This window comes from Pleurodeles waltl, chromosome 2_2 (genome assembly GCF_031143425.1).
Source record: "Pleurodeles waltl isolate 20211129_DDA chromosome 2_2, aPleWal1.hap1.20221129, whole genome shotgun sequence".
Lineage (NCBI taxonomy): Eukaryota > Metazoa > Chordata > Amphibia > Caudata > Salamandridae > Pleurodeles > Pleurodeles waltl.
In genome coordinates, this window is record NC_090439.1 from 366399284 (window position 1) to 366415983 (window position 16700).

The window sequence follows — 16700 nt, forward strand, 5'->3', positions numbered from 1 at the left end:
TGGATCCTGGTGGTGCTGACCACCAGGGTCTTTACGTGGTGGTGACCTCCACAGTAGCGGTGGTCCTGACTTCCACTGCAAGGCTGGTGATCTGAAGACTATCAACTTGTAATGAGGCCCCATGTGCTGTCTATCAGCAGAGATGGATCCTGCAAGGTTTTGGAGGGCTTTATGATGCTTTTCAATAAACGTCTAGCATGTTGACCACTAATAAACCTCTCCAGGATTGACATGCCCAAAAATGGTTTGGTCCCATATGTACTGCCATCCTAAAAAAACATAAAATAGGTCACAAATAGCGTACCACCCAGTACACTAGCTAATAGAGCACCTAGACTGAAATATAATACAATTCTACATAGAAGGAAAGAAGAAATAAGTTGTAAGGCCTGAGCTGACTTAGAACTGGTGTTGCAAATTAGGGATAATAGATTATGTTGGGAAGTTGTAAATCGTCCCTTTTTTCTAAAGGTTCAAAACCAAGTTTAGTAGGTCATATAACTGGATGCTTGGGTCTCCCAATTTACCAACATTTTTGGCCCAAACAACTACATAAGTGTAAATCCAAACACCTTAGATCTTCTCCCCTCAAGCCAGCACAAAGCTTCCAAATTAAGTGATACCACTGATAATCCTGCCACTCCCAGGGCTATTTTAAGATGCCCAGCTGGGAAAGCACCAGACCTCAACAGCATGTCTGTTTACTTATTTAGGCACAATCCTACTTTCTGGGCCCCCTTATTGACAAATTGTTTTGGCTGGAATCATTGGATTCCCACTGACATTATAGAGAGAAGCAGGGGAGGAAAGTAGTGATCCTGCCCATCTATAAAAAAACAGGACAAATCTCTTAGTCTATTATTGCCCCATTTCATTGTTTGATGCATCTGTTAAGATTCTGGGGTGAGTTATTCTTGATAAGTTGGAAGATTGGGCTGAAGCGAATTCCTTTTTCTCTGTTGTCCCATAAGGCTTCTGACCATGCTTGCGCATGGTGGAACAATCTCCAAACTTTTCCCTAATGTTGGGTAAATATGTCAAAGCCAGGAGGGGTTTGTTACATTTAGCTTTTATCAACCTCCCCTGTACCTTTGAGCGGGTGAATAGAACAAAGCCTTGGGAGCTGATGGAAAAGGCAGCAATCAAAGCTCCCCTGCTAGATCTGATTAAGTGGTTGCACTGGGATACCACAATTAAAGTGAGTTTCAACCAAAATTGAGTTTGCACCAAGCTGATCCAGTCAAGTTGTTGTGTAAGGCAGGGATGCATCTTAGCTTCATTTTTATTTTTATTGTATATTAATGACCTGGATTCAGTGATTGTTAAAACTGACAGAGACCTTCCTAAGGTGGGATCACACCCAATTCCCGTTCTTTTGCCAAGGTCTCCAATGTTAAGAACTTCGGTAATTTATTTGAGGCTACCTTAAAATGGGAGAATTAACATACTCAAAGGGTGCAGAATCTCATGGGGCATATCAGTCAGTTTTTGGATTCACAAGGAAATTAGGACACACACCCATTAAACAGTTGATTTGCAAAAGCAAATGCCTCCCAATGGGGATGTATGGGGCATGAGTTTGGGTTTATGCTAATTTAAGGCATCTTCAATCTCAAGAAAAAGAAATCCCTATGCAGGCTTTTAGCTGTACCCAAATCTACCAAAAGTTATATTCTGCATGTAGAATTAGGAATTCCTTTCTTGGAGGACAGAGTGAAAATAGCTCCCCTACCTTTGTGGATCAAAATCTGGTCACCTCCTGAATCTGGCTTTTCTAATTTGGTTCTTGAGGACTGCGTGAGGGTAGACAACACAGCTCTAATTTCCTGGCTTACTTATGTCCAGGAGGCCTTTCAAGATATTGGCAGGACTGATTATTTTAAGTTATCCCCAGTATTGACCCTGAAAGCAAAAGTACAGTAAAGTTATTTTATCAGTTCCGTGAAGTAAGCCAGAAGGGCTTGATTTTGTACCATGGATTCAGTCCTTCGTTATTTACCGACCTCGACCTTCGACTTGGTGGAGCCGTATTTTTTATGGACTGAGCTGCTCAGACCCCAGGAGGGAAGAACTCTGTCTGTGAGGTGGCAGCAGCTGTAGCAGTACTGGGGGTCCATAGTGGAGCCTCAAGGATGCATGGAATGGGCTACCCGATACCAGATTTGGAATGGGGTGACAATTCCATGATCTTAGACATGTTACAAGGCCATATTCCGAGTTACCATTGTGAAGCCACATATAGGTATTGACCTATATGTAGTGCACAAATGTAATGGCGTTCCCAAAGTCCCGGTAAATGGCCCTGAACTATGTGGGGGGCATCTTTGCTATTGCAAGGATGCCCTCACACTTAGTAACTTTGCACCAAATCTTCAGCAAGTGAAGGTTAGACATATAGGTGACTTATAAGTTACTTAAGTAGAGTGAAAATGGCTGTGAAATAACATGTGTGTTATTTCACTCAGGCTGCAATGGCAGGCCTGTGCAAGGGTTTATCTGAGCTCCCTATGGGTGGCAAAATAAATGCTGCAGCTCATATGGATCTCCTGGAACCCCAATGCTCTGGGTACCTAGGTACCATATACTAGGGACTTATAAGGGGGGTCCAGTGTGGCAATTGAAATTGGTAAATGAAGTCACTAGCCTACAGTGACAAATTTAAAAGCAGAGAGAGCAGAAGCACTGAGCTTCTGATTAGCAGAGCCTCAGTGACAAAGTCAAGCAATATACAGACACACATTAGGCCATAAATTGTGAGCACTGGGGTCCTGACCAGCAGGATCCCCGAGAGACAGGCAAAAACATATTGACATACACTTAAAAATGGGGGTAACATGCCAAAGAAGATGGTACTTTCCTACACATGCAGGTGTGACATAACTGGGTGGGAGGTGGAGGAGGAGGAAGAGGGGGAGACAGTGGAAATAGTGGATGTTGTTGTGTCTGCAACTGGATGGTGTTTGTGTGAGTGCCTGAGGGATGATGTGTGGTGCTTGTATTTGCCTATGACACTTTTTGGTGTTGTCTTGTGTGCATCCTCATCTGTATGGGTGCTTAGGATAGGCTGGGCTTGAGGGGAATGGAACTGGGCAGTGGAAGATGGAAGGGGGACGGTTGGAACAGGGACAATGGTTGCCATCAAAGAGTTGGCCAGAGCCTGAATCGATCTCTGTTGGGCCGCCAACCCAGTGTGAATGCCCTCCAGGAATGCATTAGATTGTTGCATCTGGGCTGCCAGCCCCTGGATGGCATTCACAATGGTTGACTGTCATAGAGATGGATCTCAGGAGCTCAATGGCCTCCTCACTCAGGGCAGCAGGGCTAACTGGGGCAGAGCCTGAGGTGCCTGGGGCATAGGAGATGCCCACCCTCCTGGGTGAGCGGGCACAGGCAACTCAATGAGGGGCTGCTGGGAGGGCGGTGCTGGTATGGGGGATGGCAGCTGTACCTGTAGCTGGGGTGGTCAAAGAAGTGTCTGCCACCACCTGGGAGCTTTTAGCGGATGAGGTATCTGTGTCTGAACTGTGCCCTCCAGTCTCCACCGTGGTGCTCCCCTCAGCCTACATCCCACTGGTGCCCTCACCATCGGTGGACTGTGCCTCCAGGGTCCTGTGGGATGCAGCTCCCTCCATCACCTGTGCCTCTGCTCCTCCGCCAGATGATGCTAAAGCACATAAAGAACAGGATGACAAAACAAAAAAGGTGGGGGGGGGGAGACAAAGGATACACTGGGTCCATGGCTGCACCAACACCACTGTTGGCGTACACACAGGGAACAGCCCTACGCAATATGCATTGCACTACCAGAGAAATAGTTAGCGGCCAAGAAATAGGGAGGGGCACACACTGCCAAATGCAGCACACCTGGTACCCACGCAGCCCTGACCAGTAGTGGATGCCTACGAGCTAGGTAGCAAGATTTTCCCTTGTGAACCCTAGCCACCAGGGGACCTATGCTGTAATGTGAGGCCTGGCCTAGGGGCACCCACTGACACACATCCCCCACCCGGATACCACCCTACCATGCAGAAGTTGTAATGATGGGCACTGTACTCACCCCCTTGTGGCTGCTGTGATGCCGTACAGTGCCCATCCAGCTCAGGATAGGCCACCGCCAGTATGCAGACCATCAGGGGGGTCAGCGTTCGACAGGCACCCCTTCCTTGTTGATAGGCCATCCCCAGCTGGGCCTCCACCGTCTTCCGTGCCCATCATCTTAGGTCCTCCCACCATTTGCAACAGTGGATGCTCTGCCTGCCATAGACCCCCAGTGTCCACACCTCCTTGTGGATGGCACGCAATATACCCTTCTTTTGATTGGCGCTGACCTGCAGAAGCAATAGACATAGGAAAATAGATTTAGACAAATATTCCTGCCTGTTACACATATGGCCCACCATACCCGTTTCCATCACCATTTACACACATGGCCCAGCACACAACCTGTTCACCGCCCAGAGGCCATCCACCCACCCCGCTTACATGAGGCCTTCACACACACAACTCCATGCTTTCTTACCACATGCATCGTGCTTACAGTGTACTAACCTGTTGGTATGGAGTCCCAAACAGCAGTCCGTACTGAGGTTGGACCCCATCTACCAGTCTTTCCAACTCCTCTGAAGTGAAGGCTGGGGCCCTTTCCCAGTCACACGGGCCATGGTAGGTTCCAGACATAGGTCACAGTAGCACATGCAGTGTAGGCCCTCTCCTATGGAAGGTCAGGTAGCAAGTGAGGAATCATATAGAAAATGGCGATCACGTCACCGCCGGCATAAAGCACCATTGGCAACTGTAACCCATAGGGCCCACTGTAATCTAATAAGGAGTTGCACAGTGGGTCCTGACAGCCTCCTGCAACGGCGCACAATGTCAGCGGAATTACCTCACTTCCACCTGTCCCTCCACACAGGACAGGCGATGCCATTTCAGGGGGGGCAGGTCCTGGAATAATGCTGCGTCACATGATATATTAGGACATACTGGACAAATCACAATGACCCATTACATGTTTACAGGAAGTTCTGTTGTAGCTCCATTGTTCAGTTTGTGACTGGATCCTCACTCTTGTGTCCCTTAGATTGCTACTGCTATGGATGAATAGAAGATGGAGACATATCCCGGTGTACAGACCCCTGGTGGACTTGGTAACACAGGAGGACAGGCACATTATCCTCACCTATAGACTAGACAGGGACACAACCAGAGAGCTGTGTGCCCAATTGGAGTCTGGCCTGATATCTGCTATCCGTCACCCCACTGGGATCCCCCCTCTTGTGCAAGTGCTGTCTGTACTCCATTTCCTGGCAACTGGTTATTTCCAAGTGACAGTGGGCTTGGCAGCAGGGATGTCACAGACAATGTTCTCAATTGTGCTGACAAGAGTATTGTCTGCCCTGATAAAACACATGCAGCTACATTGTTTTCCCCCAGGTTGAAGATTTGGCCACAGTGAAGGCTGAGTTCTATGCAATGGGACACATTCCCAACATAATTGGGGCGATTGATGGAACACATATTGCATTTGTCCCCCCCCCCACCAGAATGAACAGGTGTTCGGGAATCTGAAGATTTTCCACTCTATGAATGTTCAGATAGTGTGCCTTGCGGACCTCTACATCTCCCAAGTCAATGGTATCCTGGGTCAGTGCATGATGCCTTTGTCCTGAGGAATAGCAGCATCCCAAATCTGATGGGCCAACTACAGAGGCACAGGGTGTGGCTAATAGGGGAACCCTGGTTCCCACCCAGTATATGTTGGTGTATGGGTATGGTGTGGGCTATATTGGATAGTGTGTGGCTAAATGTTGTCCCTCAATATTTGCAGGTGACTCTGGTTACCCAACCCTATCATGGCTGCTGACCCCTGTGAGGAATGCCAGGACAAGGGCAGAAGAACATTAGAATGAGGCATATGGGTGAACCAGAAGTATAATTGAAAGGACCTTTCGCCTCCTGAACCTCAGATTCCGGTTCCTCCATCTAACAGGTGGATCCCTGTGCTACTCACCAAAGAATGTCTGCCAGATAGTGGTGGAATGCTGCATGTTGCATAACCTGGCCCTCAGACACCATGGCCCATTCCTGCAGGAGGAGGAGGCTATAGATGCCCGTGTGGCAGCAGTAGACCCTGTGGACAGTGAGGATGAGGAGGTAGAGGATGAGGACAACAGAACATCTGTGACCCGACAATACTTCCAATGACACACAGGTAGGACAGTGTTACTTCACATTTCAATGACATTTGTTTGAATTTGTGTGGCAATGGCATGCTAATATTTCCCACTTCCATGCTCACTTACTGTTCCCTCTGGCAATTTATTTTGCTGATATAGGTGACCTGAAATATACTCCTGGTGTGATCACTACAGCCAGTTACAGGTCATTAATCTATGCTCATTCTCTGTACAGTTGATTTGCAATGTTTGTACGTGTTTCAATGAATACATATTTGATATACATGACATACTCCAAAATTGTTTTTTTTTCAAAGGATGTTTATTGACGTGCTAAAATTTGTAGGGGCAAGTACAATGGGATGGGGTGATGATGGAGGAAAGTCCAGGGTATTGTTCCAGTCTGTTTGTAGCACAGGTGATTGTCCATGGGGACATAGGAAGGGAAGCAATGGCAGTTCAAGGTGGACAGGGCGACAGGGTGGGACACAAGGGTGACAATCAGGAGAGTCTCATTTCCTGGCGGTGGTCTTGGCAAGTGTTTCTGGCTTCTGTCTGGATTTCAGGGAACGTTTGCGGGTTGGTTTACCTTCTGCAGGGGGAGGGGTGCTGGTGGCCTGTGAGTCCTGTGGCGGAGCCTCCTGGCCACTAGAGTCAGCGGAAGTGGTAGGCTATTCAAATGTCTGGCTAGTGGCTGGGGCCTTCTGGTGTAAGACTGCATCCCTCATAATATTGCCTTGTCTGATAGCACCCCTGCTATGGAGATCAGGGTATTGTTGACGACTTGCAAGGCCTTCCTGATCCCCTGGAACTGCCCCTCCTGCAGCCGCCTGTCCTCCTGCACATTGTCCAGGATCTGGCCCAACGTGTCCTGGGAATGTTGATAAGCTCCCAGGATCACTGCAAGTGCCTCCTGGAGAATCGGTTCCCTGGGCCTGTCCTCCCCCTGGTGCACATTGCTCCTCCTAGTTTCCCTGTTGGGCTGTGCATCTGTCCCCTGAACTGTGTGCCCACTGCCACTGACCCCACGTCCCTGACTGTCTTGTGTGCGAGGTGTGGCCTGGTGTCCCTGTTAAGGTAGACTCACTACTGATTGACATGTACTGGGGACAGAGGTATGCGTACGCTAGGTGGGTGCTACGGTGGTGTTTCCTGATGGGGAGGCTGGTGGCCCTTGCCCCCGCAGCGCCACCAGCTCCTGTGTGCCTTCTGCCTGTTTGCCTGTTGACTGTTTTCTGATTGCCTGATTGTTCCCCGAGTGTCTGCTGCCCTGTGTGATCGCGCTCCCCACTTCTTTCTGTACCCCGAGTGTCTGCTGCCCTGTGAGATCGCGCTCCCCTCTTCTTTCTGTACCCCGAGTGTCTGCTGCCCTGTGTGATCGCGCTCCCCTTTTCTTTCTGTACCCCGAGTGACTGTGTCCGCCGTGTCTTCCTGCCCCCACTCGCCGTTTTTTCCCCCTCTACTGTTTTTCCCACTCGCTTTTTGGCCGCCTCGTCCTTTTTCAGGCCTTTATTCTCGCCATTTTTTCCCGCCTTCTGCTCCTCGCCTCTCCCGCTTTTTCCCGCATTTCGCCGCTCCGCCTACCCTCCCACCTCCCGCCTCCCAGCTGACCCCTCCTCCCAGGCTACCCCCTTAAATGGCGGCCTCTGCGAGGCAGAGGTAGCGACCTTTGACCCCAGGGTAGGTCGCTCCCCTGCCCCCGCAGCTCCACCAGCTCCTGTGTGCCTTCTGCCTGTTTGCCCGTTGACTGTTTTCTGATTGCCTGATTGTTCCCCGAGTGTCTGCTGCCCTGTGTGATCGCGCTCCCCTCTTCTTTCTGTACCCCGAGTGTCTGCTGCCCTGTGTGATCGCGCTCCCCTCTTCTTTCTGTACCCCGAGTGTCTGCTGCCCTGTGTGATCACGCTCCCCTTTTCTTTCTGTACCCCGAGTGACTGTGTCCGCCGTGTCTTCCTGCCCCCACTCGCCGTTTTTTCCCCCTCAACTGTTTTTCCCACTCGCTTTTTGGCCGCCTCGTCCTTTTTCAGGCCTTTTTTCTCGCCGTTTTTTCCCGCCTTCTGCTCCTCGCCTCTCCCGCTTTTTCCCGCCTTTCAACGCTCCGCCTACCCTCCCGCCTCCCAGCTGACCCCTCCTCCCAGGCTACCCCCTTAAATGGCGGCCGCTGCGAGGCAGAGGTAGCGACCTTTGACCCCAGGGTAGGTCGCTCCCCTGCCCCCGCAGCGCCACCAGCTTCTGTGTGCCTTCTGCCTGTTTGCCCGTTGACTGTTTTCTGATTGCCTGATTGTTCCCCGAGTGTCTGCTGCCCTGTGTGATCGCGCTCCCCTCTTCTTTCTGTACCCCGAGTGTCTGCTGCCCTGTGTGATCACGCTCCCCTCTTCTTTCTGTACCCCGAGTGTCTGCAGCCCTGTGTGATCGCGCTCCCTTTTTCTTTCTGTACCCCGAGTGACTGTGTCCGCCGTGTCTTCCTGCCCCCACTTGCCGTTTTTTCCCCCTCAACTGTTTTTCCCACTCGCTTTTTGGCCGCCTCGTCCTTTTTCAGGCCTTTTTTCTCGCCGTTTTTTCCCGCCTTCTGCTCCTCGCCTCTCCCGCTTTTTCCCGCCTTTCGACGCTCCGCCTACCCTCCCGCCTCCTGCCTCCCAGCTGACCCCTCCTCCTAGGCTATCCCCTTAAATGGCGGCTGCTGCGAGGCAGAGGTAGCGACCTTTGACCCCAGGGTAGGTCGCTCCCCTGCCCCCGCAGCGCCACCAGCTCCTGTGTGCCTTCTGCCTGTTTGCCCGTTGACTGTTTTCTGATTGTTCCCCGAGTGTCTGCTGCCCTGTGTGATCGCGCTCCCCTCTTCTTTCTGTACCCCGAGTGTCTGCTGCCCTGTGTGATCGCGCTCCCCTCTTCTTTCTGTACCCCGAGTGTCTGCTGCCCTGTGTGATCGCGCTCCCCTTTTCTTTCTGTACCCCGAGTGACTGTGTCCGCCGTGTCTTCCTGCCCCCACTCGCCGTTTTTTCCCCCTCAACTGTTTTTCCCACTCGCTTTTTGGCCACCTCGTCCTTTTTCAGGCCTTTTTTCTCGCCGTTTTTTCCCGCCTTCTGCTCCTCGCCTCTCCCGCTTTTCCCGCCTTTCGCCGCTCCGCCTATCCTCCCGCCTCCCAGCTGACCCCTCCTCCCAGGCTACCCCCTTAAATGGCGGCCGCTGTGAGGCTGCGCAGCGGGCGCGCTGCTGGCGCGCCGAAGGTGCGCCTAAGGCAAGCCCGTCTGCGCCCGTCCGCGCCTGGACCGCGCCCAGCGCCCAAACCCCTGGCCCCCGCAACCCCCTCCAAACCTACGACTCCACCACCCTCGCCAGCCTCAACCCCGGCCGCACGCCGGGCTGCTACCGCGCCACCCCGAAACGAACCCACGGCCCTTTTACCTGCAGCAACTGCCGCTTCAACTGTCTACAGACTCACACCGCTCCTGTCAAAATCGACTCCCCCGGAAGCAATCTCCACTGCATCCTGGTCAACACCCGATCCGTCCACAGGCACGCCATCGAACTGTGGAACCTCATCAACTCAACGAACCCGGACATCGCCTTCCTCACCGAGACCTGGATGAACCCCTCCTCGGCACCCGCATTGCCATAGCCATCCCCGACGGCTACAAAATCATCCGGAAAGACCGCACCAACCGCACCGGAGGAGGCATCGCCATCGCACACAAAAGCTCCATCCGTATCTCGACATACACCGACAACTCACTCCCCGACGCCGAACACCTCCACTTCGCGATCCACACCGACCCCAAGACCACCCTCAGAGGCACCCTCATGTACAGACCACCGGGACCACGGACCAAGTTCAGCGAAGACATCGCAGACTTTGTCAACCCTCACGCACTATCATCCACCGACTACATCCTCCTAGGGGACCTCAACTTTCACCTGGAGAACCACACCGACAACAACACCACGGCCTTACTGGACAACCTCGCCAACCTGGGACTGAAACAGCTAGTCAACACCCCCACCCACCACGCCGGACATACGCTCGACCCCATCTTCTCCTCCAGCAAACACATCTCCTTCAGCCACACCACCGGACTCACCTGGTCGGACCACAGCTGTGTCCACTTCAACTTCAAGAAGACCACCGTGCACCACCACACCCAGCAACCACCAAGAAGACAATGGAATCGAACCACCACGGAACAACTCACATCGACCCTCGCTCAGAAACAACCCACCAGCACCACAGACCCCAACGAAGCCGCCAACAACCTCACGAGCTGGATCTCCGACTGCGCCACCCACCTGGCCCCCCTGAAGACCCAAGCTAACACCAACAACCACAAAAAAAACTCCTGGTTCACCCTCGACCTCAAGGACTCCAAGAAAGAATGCCTCACCCGCGAGAAGACATGGCGCCTCAACCAGAACGAAGAGAACATGTCAGCCCTTAAGGACGCTACCCGCCAACACCACCAACGCCTCCGCGCTGCACGAAAAACAGCCTACCAGAACAGACTCGACAACAACGCCCACAACAGCAAAGAACTATTTGGAATCGTCAAAGAGCTCTCCAACCCCGACGCAGAAAACAACTCCATCCCTCCCTCACAAGACCTCTGCGACTCCCTCGCAGCCTTCTTCCACCACAAGATCACCGACATCTACAACAGCTTCACCACAAACAACACGAACCCTCCACCGGAACCCACCACCAACGACACCACCATCCTCACCTGGACCCCAACCACCACCGAGGAAACCACCCGCGTCATGAACTCGATCCACTCTGGATCTCCATCCGACCCCTGCCCACACCACATCTACAACAAAGCCGACAACATCATCGCCCCCCACCTCCGGGATGTCATCAACGCATCTCTCACCTCCGCCACCTTCCCAGAGAGCTGGAAACACGCAGAGCTCAACACCCTCTTAAAGAAACCTACAGCAGACCCCACCGAACTCAAAAACTTCCGGCCAATCTCTCTCCTGCTGTTCCCCGCCAAAGTGATTGAGAATATCGTCAACGCCCAACTCACCACCGCCCTGGAAGCCAACGACTCCCTCGACCCCACACAGTTCGGCTTCAGAGCTAACCACAGCACCGAAACCACCCTCATCGCAGCCACGGATGACATCAGATCCTTGACCGACAAGGGAGAAACCGTGGCCCTCATACTCCTGGACCTCTCTGCAGCCTTCGACACTGTCTGCCACCGTACCCTAATACGCCGCCTCAGCAACACCAGCATCAGAGGCAAGGCCCTGGATTGGATCATCTCCTTCCTCTCCGGAAGAACCCAGAGAGTCCGCCTCCCCCCCTTCAGATCTACAGCCACGGAGATCATCTGCGGCGTACCCCAAGGATCCTCCCTCAGCCCCACTCTCTTCAACGTCTACATGACCCCCCTAGCGAACATCGCACGCAAATACGGACTCGACCTCATATCCTATGCCGACGACACCCAGCTCATCTTATCCCTCACCAACAACCCCACCTCAGCAAGGACCAGACTACACGACGGTATGAAGGAAGTAGCGAACTGGATGACAGACAGCCAGCTGAAACTGAACACAGAGAAAACGGAGGTCCTCATCCTCGGCCCTACTCCCACCGCCTGGGACGACTCCTGGTGGCCTCCCGCCCTAGGCAGCACTCCCCAGCCCACCAACCACGCACGCAACCTCGGCTTCATCCTGGACTCATCCCTCTCCATGACCAGACAGGTCAACTCAGTGACCTCAGCATGCTTCAACACCCTCCGCATGCTCCGCAAGATCTTCTGCTGGATCCCCATCAACACCAGGAAGACCATCACCCACGCCCTCGTCACCAGCCACTTGGACTACGGGAACACTCTGTACGCCGGCATCACCAACAAGCTGCAGAAGAAACTTCAACGGATCCAGAACGCGGCCGCACGACTCATCCTGGACATTCCCCGCCACCACCACATCTCCGGACACCTGAAGAAACTCCACTGGCTCCCAGTCAACAAGAGGATCACCTTCAGACTCCTCACCCACGCACACAAAGCATTGCACAACCTCGGACCCAAACTCATCAACAACCACGTCTCCTTCTACACTCCTCCGTGCACGCTACGCTCGACCGGACAAGCCCTGGCAGCCGTCCCCCGCATCCGCAAAGCCACCACCGGAGGAAGATCCTTCTCTTTCATGGCAGCAAAGACCTGGAACGCTCTGCCTAGCCACCTTCGCGCCATACCTGATCACCTCTCCTTCAGAAGGCAGCTCAAGACCTGGCTCTTTGAGCACTGCCCCCCCCCCCAGCGCCTTGAGACCCTTAATGGGTGAGTAGCGCGCTGTATAAATGCAAATGATTGATTGATTGATTGTGGAGGTGTGTGACTGGGCCTGGGTAACCGGCTGTCCAGTGGTCACTGATAAGCCAGGTAGGTCATCCAAATCCTAAAGACCAGAGTTGCTGTCATCACTGTGTGGTTCTTCTGTGGGGGACTGGATATTGCTGGCACCTCCTCTCCACTCTCATTGGCTGGGGTACCTGTGGGGATGTAAATGATGTGTTAAGGTTTCTGTGTCTGACATATTGTACATCTGGGGCTTGCCCTCTTTGGTTGGATTTGCCCTGGCAGTTTTCACTTGTGTATGTTGGTGAATGGTGGGATAGTTAGTTCTCTATGGTGTGCATGCTTTAGTGATGAGTGCCCATGCAGGGCTGTGAGTGGTGTCCGTGCATTGATACAGCATTCAGGGCTTGGCATTGGGATGAGTGAGATGTGATGGTGGGGTGTGTGGGAAGTGGTGGAGTGATGGGATTGAGGGTGCGGGTGAGGGTGGGGGTATGTAATGGCATGCAGATAGGGGGTAGTAATAGAGTCTAGTCCTTCTTCTACTCTGGCCAGGCCCTCAGGATGCAGGATTGCCAAGACTTGCTCCTCCCATGCTGTGAGTTGTGGGGGAGGAGGTGGGGGTCCACCACAAGTCATCTGGGTGGTGAGCTGGTGTCTTGCTGCAATGGAATGTACCTTCACCCATTCCACCTCTTCCTGATGTCTCTTCCTGATGTCATCCCTAGTTCTTGGGTGCTGTCCCACGGTGTTAACCCTGTCCATGATTCTCTGCCATAGCTCCATCTTCCTAGCTATAGATATGTGCTGCACCTGTGCTCCAAATAGCTGTGGCTCTACCATGATAATTTCCTCCACCATGACCCTTAGCTCTTCCTCTGTGAAACGGATGTATGTTTGTGGTGCCATGGGTATTGTGTGATGTGCGTTGGTGAGGGTGTGTTGGGATGTGTGTGGTGGGGTGCATGAGTGGTGTATAGGTATAGTTGTGTCAGTGGTCTTGGTGTCTCTCTGCTGGCAATGGTTTGTAATGGTAAAGAGTTGTGGGAATGTGGGTGGGTGTTTTATAGTGGTGTGGGTGTTGTATGTGTATGGGTATCAGGTGTGTGTTGTTTGAATTGTCCAATGTGGTGTTGTTTTGTTTGTGGGTGTCAATTTGAGCGCAGTGGCATGTACCGCCAATGGTTTACTGCCGTTGAATGTTCGCCGTGGTGATTTGTGGGTCATAATGTGGTGGGCGTTGTTCTGTTGGCGTAACGGTATGGGTTTTGATACCGCCACTTTATCACTGACATTTGGGTTGGCGGATTTGTGTCTGTTGCTGAATACTGACGGATTGGTGTGTGTGTGTCATAATATGGTGAAGGGATATCCGCCACGGCGGCGATAAGTTGGCGGTCGTCAGCGTGGCAGTAAGTGGGATTTACCATCGATGTTATAATGAGGGCTTCAGTCTCAGAAATTATGTTCTGTAACAGCTAACAAAGGAAGACAGAAGAGAGATAAAGTGAGTGCATCATGGTAACTCTGACCAGTTCGATTTTTTAAAATGTTCAGACTTTCCCTTAACTTTATTCTAAGTATAGTTAAGGAATCAGTGAAGCACATCACTTTAAAACAAGCCCATTAACATATGAATGAATTAGGTCATCAGGTTATACATTTCAGTGTAACTCAAAAGCAGTTATTTCTAGGTTCGATTTCATGCTAATTCACAAATTCCGCAAGCTAAAACAATGATTCCTAGAAAAGCTAAGGCAATGATTCCTACATAAGCTAAGGCAACGATTCAACGATTCATAGACTGTACATCATTAGCAAAAGAAATAGCAAGAATTCTAAATAAACGGACAGAAGCATAAATTTGCTTTAACAGTAAATTTCCAAGGCTAGTACTACTAGGTAACATCAGGGAATGTACTACTTGGTAAAGTCAGGAAATGAGCAGGGCACATGGGTTTGAAAATATAGTGGTAAATGCAGCACAGGCATACATTTACATTAACTCATCAACCCTATTTCTCGTCTCAATAATTACACATATAAGGTGTTTCACGGAAGGGAGGGATGTAAGCATTGGTATGACAAACATTGTTTTCAGAATAATGAGGATTGCTGGTAAGTAATGAAGTCATTACTGGAAAGCCCGGAACCTGTGAGAAGCCGGCCTGGCTTTTTTGTGGGTACCAGAGGTATTTACACCTTATACCAGGTCCAGTGATCCGCCTTAGTGAAATGTAGGCAGTATCTAGCAGCTTAGGCTGTCTAGGGGTAGCTGTAGCAGAGCAGCCAAGCCTGAACCAGGAGACATGCATAGCTCTTGCAACACCACTATAGTCACACAGTACTTATACACAATAAAAGACAATACTCAGTGCTACCAAAAATAAGGGTACTTTATTTAAGGGACACAAGGCCAAATATATTGTAGAGGCCCTACTCCTACTGGAGGTAAGTATCATACACAATATATACACTAGTAATCAAAATCAGGTAAGTAAACAGTCATAGAATAGTGCTAACAGTGAAAAACACAATAGATTGCAATGGGCCTAGGGGCAACACAAACCATATACTAAAATAGTGGAATGCGAAAGTCAGATTCCCCCCTAAGCAAGTGTAGTGTGTAGATGGCCACTGGGAGTGTAAGAAAACACCAGAAGTAAGTAAAGTATCCCATCCCAGAGCCCAGGAAAACAGGAGTAAAGTACAGCAAGTTTTGTCACAACACACTAGAAGTTGTGGTGAAGGATTATACAAGAACCAAGCAAGACTGCAAGAAACAAACAATGGATTCCTGGACCTGAAGATCTGCTTAGAGAGGAGACCAAGTCCAGAAGTCAATGAAGAGTCCAGGAAAAACAGGAGCCCAGGCCAACCTGGATGAAGGTGCCAAAGTGGATTCTCCGGTTGAAAGAAATGTATAGAAATGCACCAAAGAAGACAGCTGTGGGTTCCTGCTTGGTTCAAGAGATGTCCCACATTGAGACATTAGATGCAGGCTGTTTGCGCCACTGTATTCCACAAACAAGCCTTGGTTCATGCAAGAATGTATTTTGTGTCAAAGAGGAGCTGCAGGAGGGACCTGGGTTTCTCAACTTAGACTGAGGAGACAGAGGGCGCTCTCAGCACTTCAAAGAGCCCTCAGAAGACCAGGCAGCACCCACGGGAGTCCCAGGACAAAGGGACTAAGGAGTTGCAAAGTGTGGTTGTTGCAGCACTATAAAAAGGGATCCCATGCCACCGGAGAACAACCCAGGGAGCTGAGCATCGCAGCATAGAGTGCTGGGGATCTGGGCTGCACTGTGTATGAAGAACTTTTGGATGAAGTACACAGAAGCCCAAGGAGCTGCAGAGGACGCGATGCACAGCAGTACTGTCTGCTGTGCATCGCATCACCAAATTTGGACAGCTGGACCTTTGGACAATCAGGATCACTTCGGTCTACCACCTGTGTTCCAAGGATCATGCTCGTCGACAGGAGAGGAGTACCAGAGTACCGGTCTTCAGTGCAGGGAGGTGCCTGCTGAAGAAGGGAAGTGACTCAGTCACTCCACTGGAGATTCCTTCAGTTCCTCTGGTGCAGGGTGAAGAGAGGCAGTCCTCAGAGCATGCACAACATGGAAACTGTTTCAGTTGCAGACTGGAGCTGAAGTTGCAGGTCACAGTAGCCTTCCTGGATTCTTTGTTGCAGTAACAGCGGTTCCTGGAGCAGTCTGCGGTTGATCCAACGGTCAGAGCTGAAGCAGAGGATGCAGAGGAGTCCTGGTGGAGTCTTGCAATCCGAATCTGAGGAAACACCCAGATGAGAGACCCTAAATAGCCCTGAGAGGGGGATTGGCTACCTACTCAGTTATGCACCTATCAGGAGAGGTCTCAGTTGTCACCCGCTGGCAATGTCCACTCAGATGCTCCCATAGGGTCCCCACGTGGAATCCAAGATGGCTAATGCCAGGGACACTCTGGATTAGCTCTGGGAACCACCCATGGGGTGTTGATGGACAGGGGAGTGGTCACTCCCCTTTCCTTTGTCCAGTTTTGCGCCAGAGCAGGGACTGGGGGTCCCTGAACCAGTGTAGAATGGATTATGCATGGAGGGTACCGTTTGTGTCCTTCAAAGCATTTCCAGAGGCTCTGGGAGGATACCCCTCCCATGCCTGTAACACCTATTTCTAATAGGAGAGGGTGTAACACCCCTCTCCTAAAGGAAATGCAT